At 42.6% G+C, this 20,228-nt stretch overlaps 3 non-coding genes and 1 pseudogene across 3 annotated transcripts; 2 read left to right on the forward strand and 2 right to left on the reverse strand.

Annotated features, from left to right (window-relative positions):
• Positions 1-8,080: 8,080 nt before the first annotated feature.
• LOC126238364 (5S ribosomal RNA) lies at positions 8,081-8,198 on the reverse strand (annotated as a pseudogene).
• Positions 8,199-8,951: 753 nt separating this feature from the next.
• Trnat-cgu (transfer RNA threonine (anticodon CGU)) lies at positions 8,952-9,026 on the reverse strand. The gene has a single exon. It is a non-coding gene; the product is annotated as a tRNA-Thr (tRNA).
• A 508-nt stretch (positions 9,027-9,534) lies between these two features.
• Trnat-cgu (transfer RNA threonine (anticodon CGU)) lies at positions 9,535-9,609 on the forward strand. The gene has a single exon. It is a non-coding gene; the product is annotated as a tRNA-Thr (tRNA).
• A 226-nt stretch (positions 9,610-9,835) lies between these two features.
• Positions 9,836-9,910, forward strand: Trnap-cgg (transfer RNA proline (anticodon CGG)). Its single transcript has one exon. It is a non-coding gene; the product is annotated as a tRNA-Pro (tRNA).
• Positions 9,911-20,228: the final 10,318 nt, after the last annotated feature.

Genomic DNA, 20,228 nt, shown 5'->3' on the forward strand with positions numbered 1-20,228 from the left:
TACACCAGAATCGCTGAAGTTCCATTTTCAATATCACACCTGGCAGTTTTTCCGAGTTGATTGACGTCGATTCTGCTCGCACCTGGGGTGAGAATTTCAGTGATACACATTTTCTTTTCTTCCTCTTTTGTGATATCTGATGCATGGTTTCATAGTAGCTGATCTGTCTGAAATCGGACGTCCCACTACAATTTAGAATGCTCATTTTCACAATTTTTTTTGGGTTTGTAGCAACTTAAAATTCACTTGACAATATGCTCAGGGAGACTTTTAAGCCTACTTGCTTAACAAAGAAGGGTAACGGTTCATCTCAACATCTCATCATAATTTTTGTGATCTTTCCACTATATACTTGTATGGTTTTAGAGAGTTTCTGTAAGTCTCAGTTTACTTCAGAAGAATTTTAACAGTCCTCGAAGAAAGCGTTAAGAATGGAAACAGCTTATTCCAAACTGCTTTCGTTATTAAAACAGCCACGACTGTTTAACATTTAAATTGCATCCGGAAATCTTTCGCTTCTGAGCATGGACTTTCAGAACACCGGAAAATAAGTTGCGCGTTCCCTTCGTTCTCTTTTTCTAAGCTCCCGCTCTTGCGTACTTCCACTACCGCTGTTAATGCGCCATGTTCTTACTCGAGGCAGTTTTTCACAAACGAATTCTGCTTGAAAAATAGAGGGCAGTTGCAAAGAAATACCATTTTGGGAAAAAATGGCACTGTGATGACGAAACCTAATTCTTTCAGAGAAGCAGAAAATGCTAACCAAACTTCATCTGGAGATGAAAGCAGTATGTGGAATAATACAAGACACTATTTGTCACTGAGTACGGGACATTGTTGCAACAGGACAGTTGGTGCTCTAGAGCAGCACAGAAGTATCAAGGCAGTCTGTGTGCCACCTCGTATTTAGTGACCTGCTTTATTATTTGTTGGGCACTGCTCACCGTGCTTGAGCAAGCACGAGAAATTATCTCTGTCGAACGAAACCACTAAACATTTTCTTAGTTGTAGCTAATATCTTAAAACATCAATTTTGAAATTTTCACTTTCGCGTTATCATAATCATCGTCATCGTAATATTTCAATCATTTAAAATTCTGTACTATCTAAAAACGTCCTTTAGAATCTTTCATACATTGAAGTCTTCAGCACAAGAATAAATGCTCTAGCAGTTTAAGTTTCATGGTCATTATAGAGAACGCAGTGGTTTTCGATTATTTAAAATGTGGCTACCTTCTATTTGGCCGGTCTTTCTTTTCGTGTCTTCTTTTTCCTGATGTTTATTCCATTTCTTCTTGGGGACAGTATATTAATCGGTATTTAAGTCTGTTAGTGATACAGGTTGACCCTCCTTGCACTCTCTACGACGGAATATATGATTGCATTTAGTACTGTCCATATGAAAGTGTATGAAGGCTCTCCAAATATCTGGGATTCGACTAACTGAGACGGGACCACAGCGAGCAGCTACGTCTCAGAAAAAAGCAAGAAACACATGGCTGAGACAATAATGTCCCTGTTGCCGCATGCGGCGGATTACGGTACCAATGCACGTGCAGTGTGCTACCCTAGTCCCTACCTGGTTTGTACGGTAGTTCCTCGCTGTCGTCGCCGGACGTCCGTTGTATTTGGAAATTTGTCGTAAGTTACTATGGGACCAAACTGCTGAGGTCGTCGGCCCCAAGGCTTACACATTACTCAAACTAGCTTACTCTAAGGACATCACACACACCCACGCCCGAGGAAGCACTCTAACATCCGCGGGGGGGGGGGGGGGGGGGGGAGCCGCGCGAACCGTTTCAAGGCGCCCGAAGCCGCACGGCTACCCCGCGCGGCTCCATTGTATTGCAGAAGGGCACCAACCCTAGTCTGGAAACAACTTTTTAGGAAGTGACGAAGCAATGAAGTACATTATTTCATTTGCTCTCAAAGACTTGTCTGCACATCTATGAAATAATATATGTAAGAAATTACGGTAATATTAATAAATTAAAAACATAACAACAATTCATTTGTAGTATCCAATAAACATGTAAAATAGCTCATCTGCTGCCTGTGTCTACATAAGGTACCTTTATCCGCTGTAGTCCTCGAAACTGGACACATTAACACGAGAAGTGAAGTCCCTGAACCCGTTTTCACCCTTTAGCCCTAAATACTCTTAACGAAAAAATAATGGTATGATCCCCGATTACAACATGATTTTTGGGCAGAGTTGCAGAATATTACACTCAATAGAAGAATATTGGTGATATTTTTGTAGTATCCAAGCACTTATTTTTCGAGAATAACAGCGAGCAGTGGATGGACTAAGTTTTCTCTTATTTGCCTTTTTAATTTAATATTTTGATTCTATGTATCGTAAAACTGAGACAGTAGAAATTTTTCAATATTTGTTCGATTTCTATGGTTATTGCAGGAAATAATAGGAGTAAAAAGCCTAAAATTGTTTCAGAAACTGGTTATTTTTATCGGTTTTAACAGTTAGGTTAAACTGGAGTGAAAAAAAAACGATATAACCGAAAGCGATTTTTTCAACTATAACCGCCATACATAGTATGTACCAGAGAGTTGCATGGAGTCAGCGAAGTGAGATAGGTGGGACACATGACAGGCTGACAGAAAGGAGCCATCGAGTTTGGACGTGGCCATAGCGTCACCGTCAATGACGTTTATCGAGTTGCTGATGTATCAGTACAGTCCGTCCACTCTGTTAACAATTAATGGTGTTTAAGTCACAGCTATTTAACTTGTTATAAGATCAGTGTTCTCAAAAAAATCCTAATTAAAGGTATCAGAGGTGATCGTCACGCTTTTGAAGGACAACTGGTTTCAAACCCAAGAGGAATTACTGCTGTCACTGAAAGCAGTTCCATACCTACCAGCCTACGAGCGAACATTATGAAGCTAACAGCATTCAGTGATCATTTCGAGTCTAGTGCTTCCCAAAAGACAACTGCTCTGAATGACACTTAAAGCTGCAGGTTCGGCTGACAAAACGACACACAAATCAGACAACAGCTCACCAGAGGTGCGTTAATGTGGTCCCTAAAGTCACAACGTTGCCTCTTTTCTAATAAGGCAAAGTGTCGAGGATGTGAAAGTAACTCTGTCTGTTATGCCTTCACGACTAACCCGCTGCACCGATTTTGATAAAATTTGTTACTGAAATAGCTTGAACGCTGACGAAGAATATGGGCTACATTTGAAACTGTATAGTACAACACATTTATTAATTTGAAGAATGTAACGCGAAATATGGGACAAAACTACTCTTTGAAAGAGCTGTTAACTTTCCGACTTCTCAACTTAACCTATTTGTGAAAATGCTTTTATTGCTTGATATATTCAACATAATACGATTCAACGTAATGAATTTAATGTTTACGCAACACTCCACAGTAATATCAGTCACAAATGCGTCAAATTTTAGGCCCTATGCGTCGTTAGTCCATTATAAATTCTCTGTTGCGTTCATCATCGACATGCAAGTCACCGTTCAAATACACTGAAGAGCCAAAGAAACTGGTACACCTGCCTAATGTCGTGTAGGGCACCCGCTAGCACGCGGAAGTGCTGCAACAGAGTGTGGCATTGAATCCAGTAATGTCTGAAGTAGTGCCGGAGGGAACTGACACCATGAATCGTTCAAGGCTGTCCATAAACCCGTGAGAATACGAGGGGATGGAGATTTTTTCTTAACAGCAAGTTGCAAGGCATCCCAGATATGCTCGATTATTTTCATGTCTGGGGAGTTTGGTAGACAGCGGAAGTATTTAAAATCAGATGAGTTATCCTGGAGACACTCTATAGCAATTCTGGTGTGTTTGTTATTGCATCTTCTTGCTGGAATTGCCGAAGTCCGTCGGAATGCACAATGGACATGAATAGTTGCTGATGGTTACACAGGACGGTTACGTACGTGTCACTTATCAGAGTCGTAACTACATGTATCAGGGGCCCCACATCATTCCAAATACACACGCCCCACACCATTGCACAGCTTTCACCAGCTTGAACAGTCGCCTGCTGACATCAAGGGTCCATGGATTCATGAGGTTGTCTCCATACCCGGACACGTCCACACAATTGGAAACGAGACTCGTCCGTCCAGGCAACATGTTTCCAGTCATCAAGAGTCCAATTGAAAGTCGCGAGCTCTATCTTCTTATCTCGTGTTTTCTACTGAAAATCTCGTGCTTGTACTCTTGTTAACTTTACTAGTACAGAGATCGCCTAAACTCTTTTTTTTTAATTGGTCCTGTGCGCAACAAATAACTTACTTGGTCTTTGTTCTGCCACTGCTTGATCTGCTGCATTCCATTATTTAACAAAAACATAAAAAAAGCTATTATTCATGCTGAGTGCAATGCAAGTTCTGTATGGCGGCTCCTGCTGTTGCTGCTGCTGCTTACTACAACTACATATAATTCAAGAGAAAGGGTTAGGTCAAATCTAAACTCGATAAATGATAACCCAAACAAGTAATTCCTTTTTTAAAAAGCTATATTCTGAAAGCGATTCTTTCTCATTCAATTAACAAAACGCTAGAAGCTCTTTGAACAATCGTTTCGTATGTAAATCTGCCTCCAGTGGCATTAAAGCAATATTATAAATTAATCAAACTCTTGACACAGACTGAAATACTTCTCAATTAAATACATAGTGAAACAATTCCCTGACAATTACAAAAGAATTCAATGATAAAAATCAATACTTAATCTATTTGCCCAACGAAGGTTTCCCTTAAGAATTTAACTCCTATCGTTATCAAAATTACCGTCTGCTGCTATGCACATACACAAACCCTTTTCTTTAAATTAATAAGCGCGCTGCAAATTATAAAAAATATCAACTCAATACCAAATCCGGTGTCGCTGCTGGCAGACACGGCAGTACAGCAGCTCGGCGACGACCCCTCGCCCAACACACGTGCGCACCACAGCAGGCGGGCTCCTACACTGGCTTCAAAACTGCCACTAATTAATCTGGCGCTGCGAAGCGCAACAACAATATTTTAGATAACAGAGGTGGTGTATGCGCGCTGTAGCCAACCTTTAAATCCTATGAGAGTATTGCCAACTCTCACAATGTCGGGCCCAGGCGAAGCTTAAAGCTTTGTGCCGCACATTCATCAACGGTATACATGTGGGCCTTCGGCCCCGAAAGCCCATACCGATGATGTTTCGTTGAATTGTTTGCAAGCTGACACTTGTTGATGGCCCAGCATAAAAATCTGTAGCAATTTGCGGAATGGTGGCACTTCTATCACGTTGAAAGATTCTCTTCAGTCGTTGTTGGTCCCGTTCTTGCATGTTCTTTTTCCACCCGCAGCGATGTCCGAGATTTGATGTTTCACTGCATTCCTGATATTCACGGTGCACTAGTGAAATGGTCGCATGGGAAAATCCCCCTTCATCGTTACAACGGAGATGCTGTGTCCCATCGCTTGTGCGCCGACTATAATACCACGTTCAGACTCATTTAAATCTTGATAACCTATCATTGTAGAAGCAGTAACCAATATAAAACTCTGCCAGACACTTGTTGTCATATATAGGCGTTGCCGACCATAGCGCTGTATTCTGCCTCTTCATGTATCTCTGTTTTGGATACGCGTGCCTATACCAATTTCTTTAGCGTTTCAGTGTAAAAACACTTGCGCCAAACACCGCAACATTCCAACTGGGCTCTCGGCCAATAAAGTCATACGCCAGTGGTAATAACTAGAAATCACTGCTTAGCGAGTTTAATCCATGGCAATCCATACACCCATATAATATTGTAAATGTAAAATTAACTCTATCTGTTACGTTTTCAAGGCTAAAAAGCTGATGCGGAATCCACGAAATTAGGCGTGAGCTGGCTTGAGCGCTGATGAGGAAGATACACTACACTCTCGCTAATCCGGTCGTCAGTAGTCCGGCCTCTCAGTAATCCGGGGCACATCCAAAAACGCGTACACAATAAATTATCGTGCGCAACAGTGTTTAGTTAAACAATGCTTACTTAAGCAATGCTTTATATATTGTATTTGGAACTGTAGCTTTCTAAATGATTCAAATGGCTCTGAGCACTATGGGACTTAACATCTATGGTCATCAGTCCCCTAGAACTTAGAACTACTTAAACCTAACTAACCTAAGGATATCACACAACACCCAGTCATCACGAGGCAAAGAAAATACATGACCCAGCCGGGAATCGAACCCGGGAACCCTGGCGCGGGAAGCGACTGTAGCTTTCATTACAGTTCGGAATCATATGTTCTAAAAGGAAACATGTTACGCTAGACCTCAAAAAGAAACTCGAAATTTTAGATACGTGTAATCGAGGTTCTCCGCAGAAAGCCATTGCTGCTGACTTCAGTGTTGGATAAGCAACTGTTTATGACATCAAAAAGAAAGAAGATGTTATTCGACAGTACTCAACACAAATGGATAGTGAGTTGGAAAGTTATGCGAAAGAGTGAGAATGAAGAACTGGACGTAGCTGTTAATAGATGGTTCATACAACAACGCAGTAAAGGAATTCCATTCAGTGGCCCGATTATTTTCTGGAGACTAGAAATCTACTCTGCAGGAATCGGCATGGGTTTCGAAAAAGACGATCGTGTGAAACCCAGCTCGCGCTATTCGTCCACGAGACTCAGAGGGCCATAGACACGGATTCCCAGGTAGATGCCGTGTTTCTTGACTTCCCCGAGACGTTCGATACAGTTCCCCACAGTGTTTAATGAACAAAGTAAGAGCATATGGACTGTCAGACCAATTGTGTGATTGGATTAAGAGTTCCTAGATAACAGAACGCAGCATGTCATTCTCAATGAAGAGAAGCCTTCCGAAGTATGAGTGATTTCAGGTGTGCGGCAGGGGTGGGTCGTAGGACCGTTGCCATTCACAATATACATTAACGATCTTGTGGATAACATCGGAAGTTCACTGAGCCTTTTTGCGGATTCGGCTGTAGTATATCGAGATGTTGTAACAATGGAAAATGTACTGAAATGCAGGAGGATCTGCAACGAATTGACGGATGGTGCAGGGAATGGCAATTGTAGACAAGTGTAAAGTGCTGCGAATACATAGAAAGAAATGTCCTTTATCATTTAGCTACAATATAGCATGTCGGCAACTGGAAGCAGTTAATTCCATAAATTATCTGGGAGTAGGCATTAGGAGTGATTTAAAATGGAATGATCATATAAAGTTGATCGTCGGTAAAGCATATGCCAGGCTGAGATTCATTGGAAGAATCCTAAGGAAATGCAATCCGAAAACAAAGGAAGTACACTTGTTCGCCCACTGCTTGAATATTGCTCACGAGTGTGGGATCCGTACCATCTGGGGTTGGTAGAGGAGATAGAGAAGATCCAACGGAGAACAGCGCGCTTCGTTACAGGATCATTTAGTAATCGCGAAAGCGTTACGGAGATGATAGATAAACTCCAGTGGAAGATTCTGCAGGAGAGACGCTCAGAAGCTCGGTACGGACTTTTGTTGAAGTTTCGAGAACATACCTTCACCGAGGAGTCAAGCAGTATATTGTTCCGTCCTACGTATATCTCGCGAAGAGACCATGGGGATAAAATCAGAGAGATTAGAGCCCACACAGAGGCATACCGACAATCTTTCTTTCCACGAACAATACGAGACTGGAATAGAAGGGAGGACCGAAAGAGGTACTCAAAGTACCCTCCGCCACACACCGTCAGGTGGCTTGCGGAGTATGGATGTAGATCTAGATGTAGATAAAGGGGAAAAGCAGCTGCATTTAACAAACAACTTGGCGGTAGCAACTTATTTGCAGTGAGTGGCGGTAAGCTATCAAACTGGAAACAATGACATGGCATTCGGCAGCTAACAGACACCGGGCTAAGCACTCCGTCTTCAGGTCACAAATGGCCCATCGGGACCATCCAACCGCCGTGTCATCCTCAGATGAGGATGCAGATAGGAGGGGCGTGTGGTCAGCACACCGCTCTCCCGGCCGTTATGGTGGTTTTCTGTGACCGGAGCCGCTACTATTCTGTCGTGTAGCTTCTCAGTTGGCAACACGAGGCTGAGTGTACCCCGAAAAATGGCAACAGCTCATGGCGGCCCACATGGTCACCCATCCAAGTGCTGGCTACGTCCAACAGCGCTTAACTTCGGTGATCTGACGGGAACCGGTGTATCCACTGCGGCAAGGCCGTTGCCCGGGCTCAGTCGCTCTGCTAACGATAAGGATACTGATGAGTTTGTAACTAAGATATGGAGGATAATAGAAGAAGAAGATATAGCTGCTGATGCCCTGTACAATGCTGATGAAACAGGACTCTTTTACAAGATGCTTCCTTCAAAAATATTAGCTGCCAAGAACGAGAAGGAAGCTCGTGGTTACAAGCAACAGAAACAGCGCGTAACATTCAAGGCGTGTTGTAAATACAAACGGGAGTCATAAACTACCGCTTATGTTGATTGGAAGCTCCCAACATCTACGTTGTTCTCGACACACTGACATAAATACTCTACCAGTGGAATATTGCACTCAGAAGAAAGCTTGGATGGACAGACAAATATTCTATCGGTGGTTCCATGAAACATTTGTACCAGCATTGTGAAAAGAGCTAAAGAAGAAAAAGCTTCCACTGAAAGCTATCCTGATAATTGACAGTGCTCCCAGTCATCCTTCAGATGGTTCTCTAAAGTCCCATGGTACAAGCACTCTTTCTCCCACATAATATCACAGCCCTAAAATTCAGCACATAGGTCAAGGAATTTTGGAATCAATTGAACGTCACTATCGACATTCACTTCTCGCCTCCTTGCTGAACGAAAGTGAAAACGACTCTATCGAAAATATGCTGAAGGCGTGGAAAGCAATTAACATACGTGATGTTCCCAGAATGAGATTTTCACTCTGCAGCGGAGTGTGCGCTGATATGAAACTTCCTGGCAGATTAAAACTGTGTGCCCGACCGAGACTCGAACTCGGGACCTTTGCCTTACGCGGGCAAGTGCTCTACCAACTGAGCTACCGAAGCACGACTCACGCCCGGTACTCACAGCTTTACTTCTGCCAGTACCTCGTCTCCTACCTTCCAAACTTTACAGAAGCTCTCCTGCGAACCATGCAGAACTAGCACTCCTGAAAGAAAGGATATTGCGGAGACATGGCTTAGCCACAGCCTGGGGGATGTTTCCAGAATGAGATTTTCACTCTGCAGCGGAGTGTGCGCTGATATGAAACTTCCTGGCAGATTAAAACTGTGTGCCCGACCGAGACTCGAACTCGGGACCTCCCGAGTTCGAGTCTCGGTCGGGCACACAGTTTTAATCTGCCAGGAAGTTTCATATCAGCGCACACTCCGCTGCAGAGTGAAAATCTCATTCTGGAAACATCCCCCAGGCTGTGGCTAAGCCATGTCTCCGCAATATCCTTTCTTTCAGGAGTGCTAGTTCTGCATGGTTCGCAGGAGAGCTTCTGTAAAGTTTGGAAGGTAGGAGACGAGGTACTGGCAGAAGTAAAGCTGTGAGTACCTGGCGTGAGTCGTGCTTCGGTAGCTCAGTTGGTAGAGCACTTGCCCGCGTAAGGCAAAGGTCCCGAGTTCGAGTCTCGGTCGGGCACACAGTTTTAATCTGCCAGGAAGTTTCATATCAGCGCACACTCCGCTGCAGAGTGAAAATCTCATTCTGGAAACATCCCCCAGGCTGTGGCTAAGCCATGTCTCCGCAATATCCTTTCTTTCAGGAGTGCTAGTTCTGCATGGTTCGCAGGAGAGCTTCTGTAAAGTTTGGAAGGTAGGAGACGAGGTACTGGCAGAAGTAAAGCTGTGAGTACCGGGCGTGAGTCGTGCTTCGGTAGCTCAGTTGGTAGAGCAATTGCCCGCGGAAGGCAAAGGTCCCGAGTTCGAGTCTCGGTCGGGCACACAGTTTTAATCTGCCAGGAAGTTTCATACGTGATGTTGCTTTCCAAGCAGCCGAAGCACGGGATAAAGTGGAGAGCGCTACCATAATGAAGAGCTGGAGAAAATTGTGGCCATCCATTGATGCCGAGTTGGATCCAGTAGTGACTGACAGCAATGAGCCAGTCAATTCGGAATTATCAATTACTCTGTACACTAACATATTCCATATCCTTCCAGGAGGAGAAAAAAGTGATGATGAAGATGTTACTAAGTGGCTGAATGAGGAAAACTGTGATACAGACCTAACTATAACAGATGAATCAATAATCAAAAGCGTGCAAAGTAATGATGAAAGTGATGAAGAAGAGGGCACAGGAGGAGAGAGCATGAGGATTTTGCACACTGCTGGTGCTGAAGCTGCCGAGGTCTTCCTGGGGTACACTGTGCAACAACCAGATACATTCAGTACAGATGTAATGCTTGTAAAGCGATTGCGTGATAAGGCATGCCACAGTCGCGTATCGTCATTGCGACAGTTAAAAATTAGGGTCATGTTTCATAGTGAGTGATACGACTGTATAATTAGGTACACTATACACTCAAGGACTAAGTTTTCTCTGAGAATTAATGTATTTTGGATTTAAATAAGTATATTCTCTATGTTTTAAATGTGTACCCTTCAGTTGAATACAGTACACTTCATCTCCTATGTTTTCAAAATAAATAAAAAACAAAATCAATGAAGAAAATAAGACAATGATCCGGCACTTCCGCTAATCCGGCGCCCGTATGTGCCAGGAATGGCCGAATTAGCGAGAGTCTAGTGTAGCCTATTTTACAAAGTGTGTAGTAAAAAATATTCATTTATATGAAGAATATTACGCAAATCAGTGAAAAATATTATTCTTTGGAAAAGCTATTTACTCTTTCACTTCTGAACTTTATAATTTTTATGAAAATGCTTTTATTGGTTGATATGTTTTGAACTTTATCATATTAGTGAAAATGCTTTTATTGGTTGATATGTTCTATGTAATATGATTCGACGTAGTTAATACAATGCTTATTCAATTCTCTGTGTGTTTAATCCATACTTTCAGACTAATAACAGTATTATTAATTGCGAAAGTCACTCTCTCTGTTAGGTTTTCACGACTCCACGGCTGAACCGATTCAGATGATATTATCATAGCTTGGGACCTGAGGGAGACCATAGGCTACTTTAGAAAACTGTATCTTTTTGATTATTATTAACATTTTTAAATATGGTATACGTGAGTGGCATGTAGACGATGTTGGCGGGATGGTCGTCGACTCTTAGTGTCTATAGATTATTCCGTGACAATGCAAATCCAGTGCCGTTCGCTTGGTTTATGACACGGAGTCCCTACACCATCTGCTATAGCTGTAGAATTTTAGTGACGATACAATAATAAAATCAGTCGCTAAGCCCTAGAATAATATTTAAAACTATTACTATAAGCCTCGCAAAAGCATATCTGATTAAGCCCATAGTTCTAAGGGAGTTCAAACAGCGAAAGTTACTCAAATCCAACAAACAGAGAAAGTCATGTCCGCCGGAACTTGGATGCCGAATGTCAGGCGGCCCACAAAGGCATTGTAACAGTCACGAGCCCGTAGCATTTTGGACGCTGGGCGTCACGCGTCACTTACAGCTTCTGAGATGCTTTGAGACACAACTAAGGCGTCATTTAAAGGCTGTACGACAAACAGAAAGTCGCACCCTTACATGGGGAAGGTGGGAGGCTTTTAGTGAGGCTGCATTTGATGAAGGTCCATGAATTGACCACGTTAATCATTAATTAGTCATTACAGCGGAATGGATCAAAAATGTAGACACCATAACGCATTTTATTGGAGTGCAGAAGTAGTTGTTACGTTTTGTTCCCGTAGCAAAATCTCACATCCAGTACTGCGTGAGCCTGAGAAACCCCTTAAAACTCTACTCCTTCACAAATATAATAAATCAAGGCAGTTTTTAAATATAATTTAAAATATAACGCCGGCCGCCGTGGTCTCGCGGTTCTAGGCGCGCAGTCCGGAACCGTGCGACTGCTACGGTCGCAGGTTCGAATCCTGCCTCGGGCATGGCTGTGTGTGATGTCCTTAGGTTAGTTAGGTTTAAGTAGTTCTAAGTTCTAGGGGACTGATAACCACAGCGGTTGAGTCCCATAGTGCTCAGAGCCATTTTAAAATATAACGCATTCCTTCAGATGCGACATACGGTACAATCATAGAAACACATTCATTATTTACCTATATACCGGCACTACATACATTTTTTAATATTTACGTCACGACTGTATGGACACAGGCATCTCGTAAAATTATTAGCTTACTTACTCATTATGACTCATCGTAACAAAAGTACTGGTATGCGAGCGAATCAGTGTGTAACAGCTAGTTAACCCACAAAAAGCACTTGGAACTATTTGGAAGAGCGAATGAAATACAGCAATGTAACAGCCCTGAAATTTTATATCTCTGCGGGGTATAATGATGGATTAGTGCTTTCAGCACGTACAATAGCGCAACTGGCGAAACTCATGGGCGCTCTTCTTCTCATATGAGGCTATTATCCAGGCTAGAAGTATGTTGCGAGGGGGTATTAGTGTGATGTCTTCATGGGGGGGGGGGGGGTTATTAATTCCTTGTCCAGTGCGCCTTACATGCGCACAAATAACCTTGCATCAGGAGCACGGGCAGTAGTGTTTCCAACTTTAAAAGACCACGTCTTATAGCCATGAAGGTACTGTTGAGATAGGATGGTGGCATGGGAGGTGTAGACTTAAAAAAAAAGAAACGACCAAATTAGCTTACTTTCTCCTGAGTTCTCCCAGTCATTTTCTGCCTACGCAACTGAGTGCTCATCTATATCTGCATCCACATACATACTCCGCAAGGCAATACATCGGGATGGCGGAGGATACCTTCTACCACTATTACTCATTGCCTTTCCTATTGCACTCGATAATGGTACGATGGGAAAACAACTGTCTGTCTGTCTCCGTAAGAGCTCAAAATTTCTTTTATATTATCTTCTTAGTTCTTACACGAAATGTACGTTTGCGGCATTAATATCGCTGTGCAGTCAGCTTCAAAAGCCGGTTCTGTATATTTTCTCAAAAGTGCTCGCGAAAAGAACGTCGTCTTCCCTCTAGGGATTCCCATCTCAGTTGATTAAGCATCTCAGTAGTAGTGAGTGTTGATCGAACAAACCGATAACGAATCTAGCAGCACACTGGTGAATTGTTTCGATGTCTTCTTTTAATACGACCTGGTAGGGTCCCACACATTCGAGCAGTACTCATAAATAGATTGCACTAGTTTTCTATCTGGAGTCTCTTTTAGAGTCCGCATCTCGTGGTCGTGCGGTAGCGTTCTCACTTCCCGCGCCCGGGTTCCCGGGTTCGATTCCCGGCGGGGTCAGGGATTTTCTCTGCCTCGTGATGACTGGGTGTTGTGTGATGTCCTTAGGTTAGTTAGGTTTAAGTAGTTCTGAGTTCTAGGGGACTGATGACCATAGATGTTAAGTCCCATAGTGCTCAGAGCCATTTCTCTTTTAGAGATGAGCCACGCTTTCCTAAAACTCTCCCAATAAACCGATGTCCACCATTCGATTCCCCTACTATTGTCTTACGTGCTCCTTCCGTTTCATATACCTTTGCAATTTTACGCCTTGATATTTCATCGACGTGATCGTGTCAACCAGCACGCTACTAATACTGTGTTCGAACAATATGGATTTGTTTTTCCTACTCATCTTAATTAACTTACGTTATTACACATATAGAACAATCTGCCATTCGTCACACCAACTAAAATTCTATCCAAGTCATCTTGTATCATCTTACAGTCACTTTCCGAAGACAACTTCCCGTCCACCTCACCACCGTCAGCTACCAGTCGGAAGGTGCTGCTCTTCCAGTCCGTTGGGAAATTTATGTGTACAGAGAATCAGAACGGTCCTACAACACGTATCTGGGTCACTCCTGACGATACCCTTGTGTCTCCGTCCATACTGCGTCCTGTTAAGAAGTATTTCAACCGCTGGCATGGCTGGGAACGTAATCGGTATGTTCGGACCACCGTTAACAGTCTGCAGTGAGACACTGTGCCAAAAACTGTCCGGAAATCTTGCAAAATGAAATATAACTATTGCCTTCCTCCACGTTTGCAGGGTATTATGTGAAAAAAGGGACGCTGAATTTCACACGGGGGATGCTTTCCAAACCCGTGCTCATTTGTGGACAGAGGCTCTGCTATCTCAAGGATATTTCTTGTATTCGAACTGAGTATATATTCAAGGTTTCTGCCAGGGATCGATGTTAAGGATATTGGTATGTAATTATGTGGACCCATTCTTCTACACTAACTTTTATGCAGTCGCTTGTGACTTTGCGCTGAGCGAGAATGTCGCGATAAGTCCAAGTTAAGTAAGAGGCCAATGCCGTACAATAGTTTCTGTAAAACCGAACTAGGGTTTCATCCGGACCTGGCGATTTAATTGCTTTGAACTCTTTCACGTGTTTCTCTACACCACGGAGGCATATTACTGTCTTCTGTGGGGGAGGCTTTCCTTTCGCAGTCTTCTGTTGCCACGTCAGCCTGATCGACGAATGGCTGAACAGAAGGCTTCGATCCGCTTAGTGATTTTGTGTTGGACCAGAACTTTCTTGGTTCTCGACTAGATCTTTCGTGACTATGGAAACTGTTGTATGCTTCTCGCATCGCTTACAAATGCACGAATTTCTACTAACTTGAGAAAGTCGATATTTACGCTTTGTTCTTAAAAAAAAAAACAAAAAAAAAAGAGAGTGTAGCAATCAACGCTTCTACATCAGATTAATTAAATCACAGTGAGTCTTTCCACCCTTAATCCCTATACTCGACTCATATCCACTGCGAAATTTACAGTCAGTTCAAACTTTGCCCGTTTCCTGGGACTACCAAGATCCTTTTTTTTCCCTTTTTTTTTTTTAAGTGTTAGTAAGGAGCACATTCAGCCTAGTGATATCAACCGTGAAGCTACCTGAATGAGATGTAAGTCGACAAAAGCCGACAAAAGAGCCGGGAGAGCGGTGCGCAGACCACATGACCCTCCATGTCGCATCTGCATGACACCGAAAGGCAGAGGATGACACGACGGCCGTTCGACACCCCTTGGGCCTTCAAAGCGTGGAGATGCTTCTGAAATAGAAGCATAAAAGAGATATCGTTGTTTCTCCTGGGTCTGGAACCGCGCGACCGCTACGGTCGCAGGTTCGAATCCTGCCTCGGGCATGGATGTGTGTGTTGTCCTTAGGTTAGTTAGGTTTAAGTAGTTCTAAGTTCTAGGGGACTTATGACCTCAGCAGTTGAGTCCCATAGTGCTCAGAGCCATTCGTTTCTCCTGTCTTTTCGAACTGCCTAACATTCAGTTACATAGACTGACTGAACACAAATCACAATACCAAGAAGGAGTTGTGCATCATAAACGAAAGTTTCTAGGAGTGTTTCTACATCAGAAAGACGATTTATACTTAATTTTTGGTGCCAGTCGCCTAAAATAAATCAGGTTTGCCTTAAATAAATGCCGTAACGATTGTAGGTACTAATTACCTTTGCAACTGGGTGCGGTGAACTGATAGTCAAGAAGTAGCCACTGTATATGATTGCCGGCCGAGACAGTCACGGAAATGTACGGTCGCAAGAAGACCTAGCTCCGGACGGCCACATGGTACTGCCGAGAGGTAAAACCATCGTGCTCGGCGCATTGCTCTGGGCATCGTACTGCATCTGCAGCAGCAATCTGGGCAGCAGTTAGCACCACAGTGTCAAAAAAAAAAAAAAACTGTTACAAAACGGTTACCTCAAGGACAGCTCGGAACCACGCGTTCTGTAGCGTGTATTGCACCACCACCATTTGCGACTTCGGTGGTGTCAAGCGAGAGCTTATTGCAATGAAGGGTGGAAGTGCGTTATATTTCCTGATGAAAGCAGGTTCTGCCTCGGTCCCAGTGATGGCTATGTGTTGGTTAGAAGGAGGCTAGTTGCGGGCCTGCAACCAACCTGTCTCTCTACTAGACAGAGTGGACCTGCACCTGGAGCTATGGTTTATATTTCGAATCGCAGCAGGAGCACTCTCGTGGTTACCCCATGCATTTTGACTGCAAATTTGTACCTCAATCTTTTGGTTCGACCTGTTGTGCTGTCATTCGTGAACTACGTTCCAGATGGTGTTTTCCAACAGGATAACGTTCGCCCATGATCTATAAGGTGTCGACATGTTACCTTGGCCTGTTATATCACCAGATCTGTCTCCAATAGAGAACATACGGGACATCGTCGGGCGACAACTCCAGCATCATCTACAACCAGCACTAATCATCCCTGTACTGACCGACCAAGAGCAGCAAGCTTGCAACTCCATCCCACTAATAGGCATCTGGCACTTGTAGAACACTATACATTCACGATCACGTTCTTCCATTCAACATTCTGGCGGTTACAACGGTTATTAATGTACCAGAATTTCACATTTTGAATGTCTTGCCTCACACTTTCATTAACCTGTAATATTCCTATGTTATTTAAATATGTTATCTAGGCAAATGTATTCTCGAAACTGCATTATTCTACTTTAATTATTTTTCGGTGTTGAATTTTTTTCCGTCAGTGTAGTTTATACTATTACCTCTTCTGTGGTATTTATATTTGTTGTATTTGTTTCGTCGACTCAAATCTCTCGAACAACAGCCTTTATTAAACTGCTAGTCACAACTAACAAGAATGTTGAATAGGAAGAGATAGGAAAATATCGGCACAAAGACGTAATGATAGTTATACAGATGAAATTGAATAGCACACAGAAGCAGCGTCGACTCATATATCTGATGGCCGCATTGGACGGAGAAGTTTGAGGAAGGTTTTACCCAGTACTGAAACTAGTTACAGTGATTGTGATAATGATGATAACTTCTATTGAAACATAATATTGGTATGTGCCAAGTACAAAGGAAAGTGATCTGAAATACACACTTAGCGATAGCAAAGAGATGATCAGCCCTTTACCCATGACGTCTGAGACCATATATTTCAACGTTTCACTTTTGTCAGGTGCAAAAACTGCATTTGAACACTGAGGGAAAATATGTGTGAGCCGATCTCCCAGTGAATAAGAAACAAATAAGGTTTTTAGTTCATGTATCCAAGCGGGATAAAATAGGAAAGCATGCTGAAAAGTAATGTCTTCGAATTTTGTATTTAAAAACTTTTAAAGCCTTTTTACGAAAGAAACATTATTCAGATTCTACATCTTTATTCTTCAAGTTTATTTATTTATCTGTCAACATAATCTTCCTGGCGACGAACACTTTTCTCCCAACGAGAGACAAGTTTGTTGATCCCATTACTGACTTTGCTGATGGAGCTGCATCCTCAGCGCTTCTTGAACTGCTTCATCACTATGAAAGTGACGCAGACGAAGATGTTTTGAAAACAGATGAACGTCGGAAATGTCGAAAATGTGGCATCGCTCGTTGCGGTTTGGCATTGTCATGCTGAAGGAGAGGATGCTCCATGTGTGGACGGTCTCTCCGAATTCTAAACTCAATGACAGCACGCTATTTCTCACAGATTGACAGAGTTGCATTACACTCTGCCATGTTATACGTTATAATTCGGAGCCCTCTAGTGGCAGTGAGTTACAAATATGTGGGCATGAATAATAAAGATATAGAGTGTTAACAACGTTTGCTTTACTTAAAAAACTTTTTTTGACGTAAAACATTCGGAGGCATTATTTTTCAGCACGCTGTCTTAATATTCATATCATGTGGACACTGCACTTGTATGACGCTGCATCGATCTTTCACAAAGGATGGCAACAAGGCATGAAGTACAATTCATTAATGGAATGTGTTGTTGTTGTTGTGGTCTTCAGTCCTGAGACTGGTTTGATGCAGCTCTCCATGCTAATCTATCCTGTGCAAGCTTCTTCATCTCCCAGTAACTACTGCAACCTACACCCTCCTGAATCTGGTTAGTGTAGTCATCTCTTGGTCTCACTCTACGATTTTTACCCTCCACGCTGCCCTCCAGTACTAAATTGGATATCCCTTGATGACTCAGAACATGTCCTACCAACCGATCCCTTCTTCTACTCAACTTGTGCCACAAACTTCTCTTCCCCCCAATCCTATTCAATACCTCCTCATTAGCGATCTACCCATCTAATCTTCAGCATTCTTCTCTAGCACCGCATTTCGAAAGCTTTTATTCTCTTCTTGTCCAAACTTTGTCGTCCATGTTTCACTTACATAAATGGCTACAGTCCACAAAAATACTTTCAGAAGGGACTTCCTGACACTTAAATCTATACTCGATGTTAACATATTTCTCATCTTCAGAAACGCTTTCCTTGCCGTTGCCAGTCTACATTTTATATCCTCTCTACTTCGACCATAATCACTTATTTTGCTCCCCAAATAGCAAAACTCCTTTACCGCTTTAAGTGGCTCATTTCCTAATCTAATTCCCTCAGTTTCACCAGACTTAATTTGACTACATTCCATTATCCTCGTTTTGCTTTTGTCGATGTTCATCTCATATCCTCCTTTCAAGACACTATCCATTCCGTTCAACAGCTCTTCCAAGTCCTTTGCTGTCTCTGACAGAATTACAATGTCATCGGCGAACCTCAAAGTTTTTATTTCTTCTCCATGGATTTTAATACCTACTCCGAACTTTTCTTTTGTTTCCTTTACTGCTTGCTCAATATACAGATTGAATAGCATCGGGGAGAGGCTACATGCCTATCTCACTTCCTTCCCAACCACTGCTTCCCTTTCGTGTCCCTCGACTCTTACAACTGCCCTCTGGTTTCTGTACAAATTGTAAATAGCCTTTCGCTCGCTGTATTTTATCCCTGCCACTTTCAGAATTTGAAAGAGAGTATTCCAGTGAACATTGCCAAAAGCTTTCTCTAAGTCTACAAATGCTAGAAACGTAGGTTTGCCTTTCCTTAATCTAGCTTCTAAGAAAAGTCGGAGGGTCAGTATTGCCTCACGTGCTCCAATACTTCTACGGAATCCAAACTGATCTTCCCTGAGGTCGGTTTCTACTAGTTTTTCCATTCGTCTATAAAGAATTGGCGTTAGTATTTTCCAGCCGTGATTTATTAAACTGATAGTTCGGTAATTTTCGCATATGTCAACACCTACTTTCTTTGGGATTGGAATTATTATATTCTTCTTGAAGTCTGATGGTATTTCGTGTGTCTCATATATCTTGCTCACCAGATGGTAGTTTTGTCAGGACTGGCTCTCCCAAGGCTGTCAGTAGTTCTAATGGAATGTTGTCTACTCCCGGAACCTTGTATATCTTTATAAACGAAACACACTATAATTCAGACACAATACTGTAGCAGTTTGATGGGAATGTTTTGTATTATGGTTGTCTTAAGTACATCCGTGTCACCACATTTGCAGCAGCAGAAACTATTACTCAATGCCTCTTTATACTCCACTTAGCTTTATGTTGTGCAGTGCTTGCCTGTATGCCAGGAGCTTCCTGCTGCACATATACCAGAGTGTACACCCACTGTGCATATTCCAGGGGTTTCGCCTCGGCACATGCCACACGTCGCCCATACCATATACACCAGATATCACCTGAAGGTAAATGTCAGGGTGCCCTAGTGCATGTATACCAGAGGCATAGTTGTCTCGCACATGCCATAGATGCTCTCTGCACGTACCCCAGAGGCCAGCCATCACTCACATGCCAGGGGCTGACAGCTGTGCATATGCCAAGGGCTGAATGTTGCTGTACTTTATAGAACCATCACCTGATTTCGTATAGCGGGTCTTTAATTTGTCACTTATCCACAATAAACGATGTATGGGGTCTGAGGAATGCCATTATAGTTGTTCCACCTCTCCCCCCTTGACTTCTATGCCTCGTCATATTATTGAATGTGCCACACCACTTGTATGTGAGGGCAATGTTCTTAGTTTTTTCCTTCTCTTTTCTTATTTAGCTATCTGAAATTATAATACAGTATTATGCCAAGGACACAAAAAATATAAGAAAGACCTTCAGAAGAAGCAGTTTGCGAGATACGAAATATATAGACATAACTGTGCTGCCAACAAGATGTATCACACTAAATAAGTCGGCATTCTCTACATCATTGATCCTCTGGCACCATCCACATGGATCTTCAGTTATGCAGTCTGTGTGCTAAGTTAGTTGTCATACATAATTACTTATGTACAGGTTTATAATGTGATTACCTTTGGCAATTTGCAACAAAACAATGGCACTTTGAAAAACT

The sequence above is a fragment of the Schistocerca nitens genome, chromosome 2 (genome assembly GCF_023898315.1).
Source record: "Schistocerca nitens isolate TAMUIC-IGC-003100 chromosome 2, iqSchNite1.1, whole genome shotgun sequence".
Taxonomy (NCBI): domain Eukaryota; kingdom Metazoa; phylum Arthropoda; class Insecta; order Orthoptera; family Acrididae; genus Schistocerca; species Schistocerca nitens.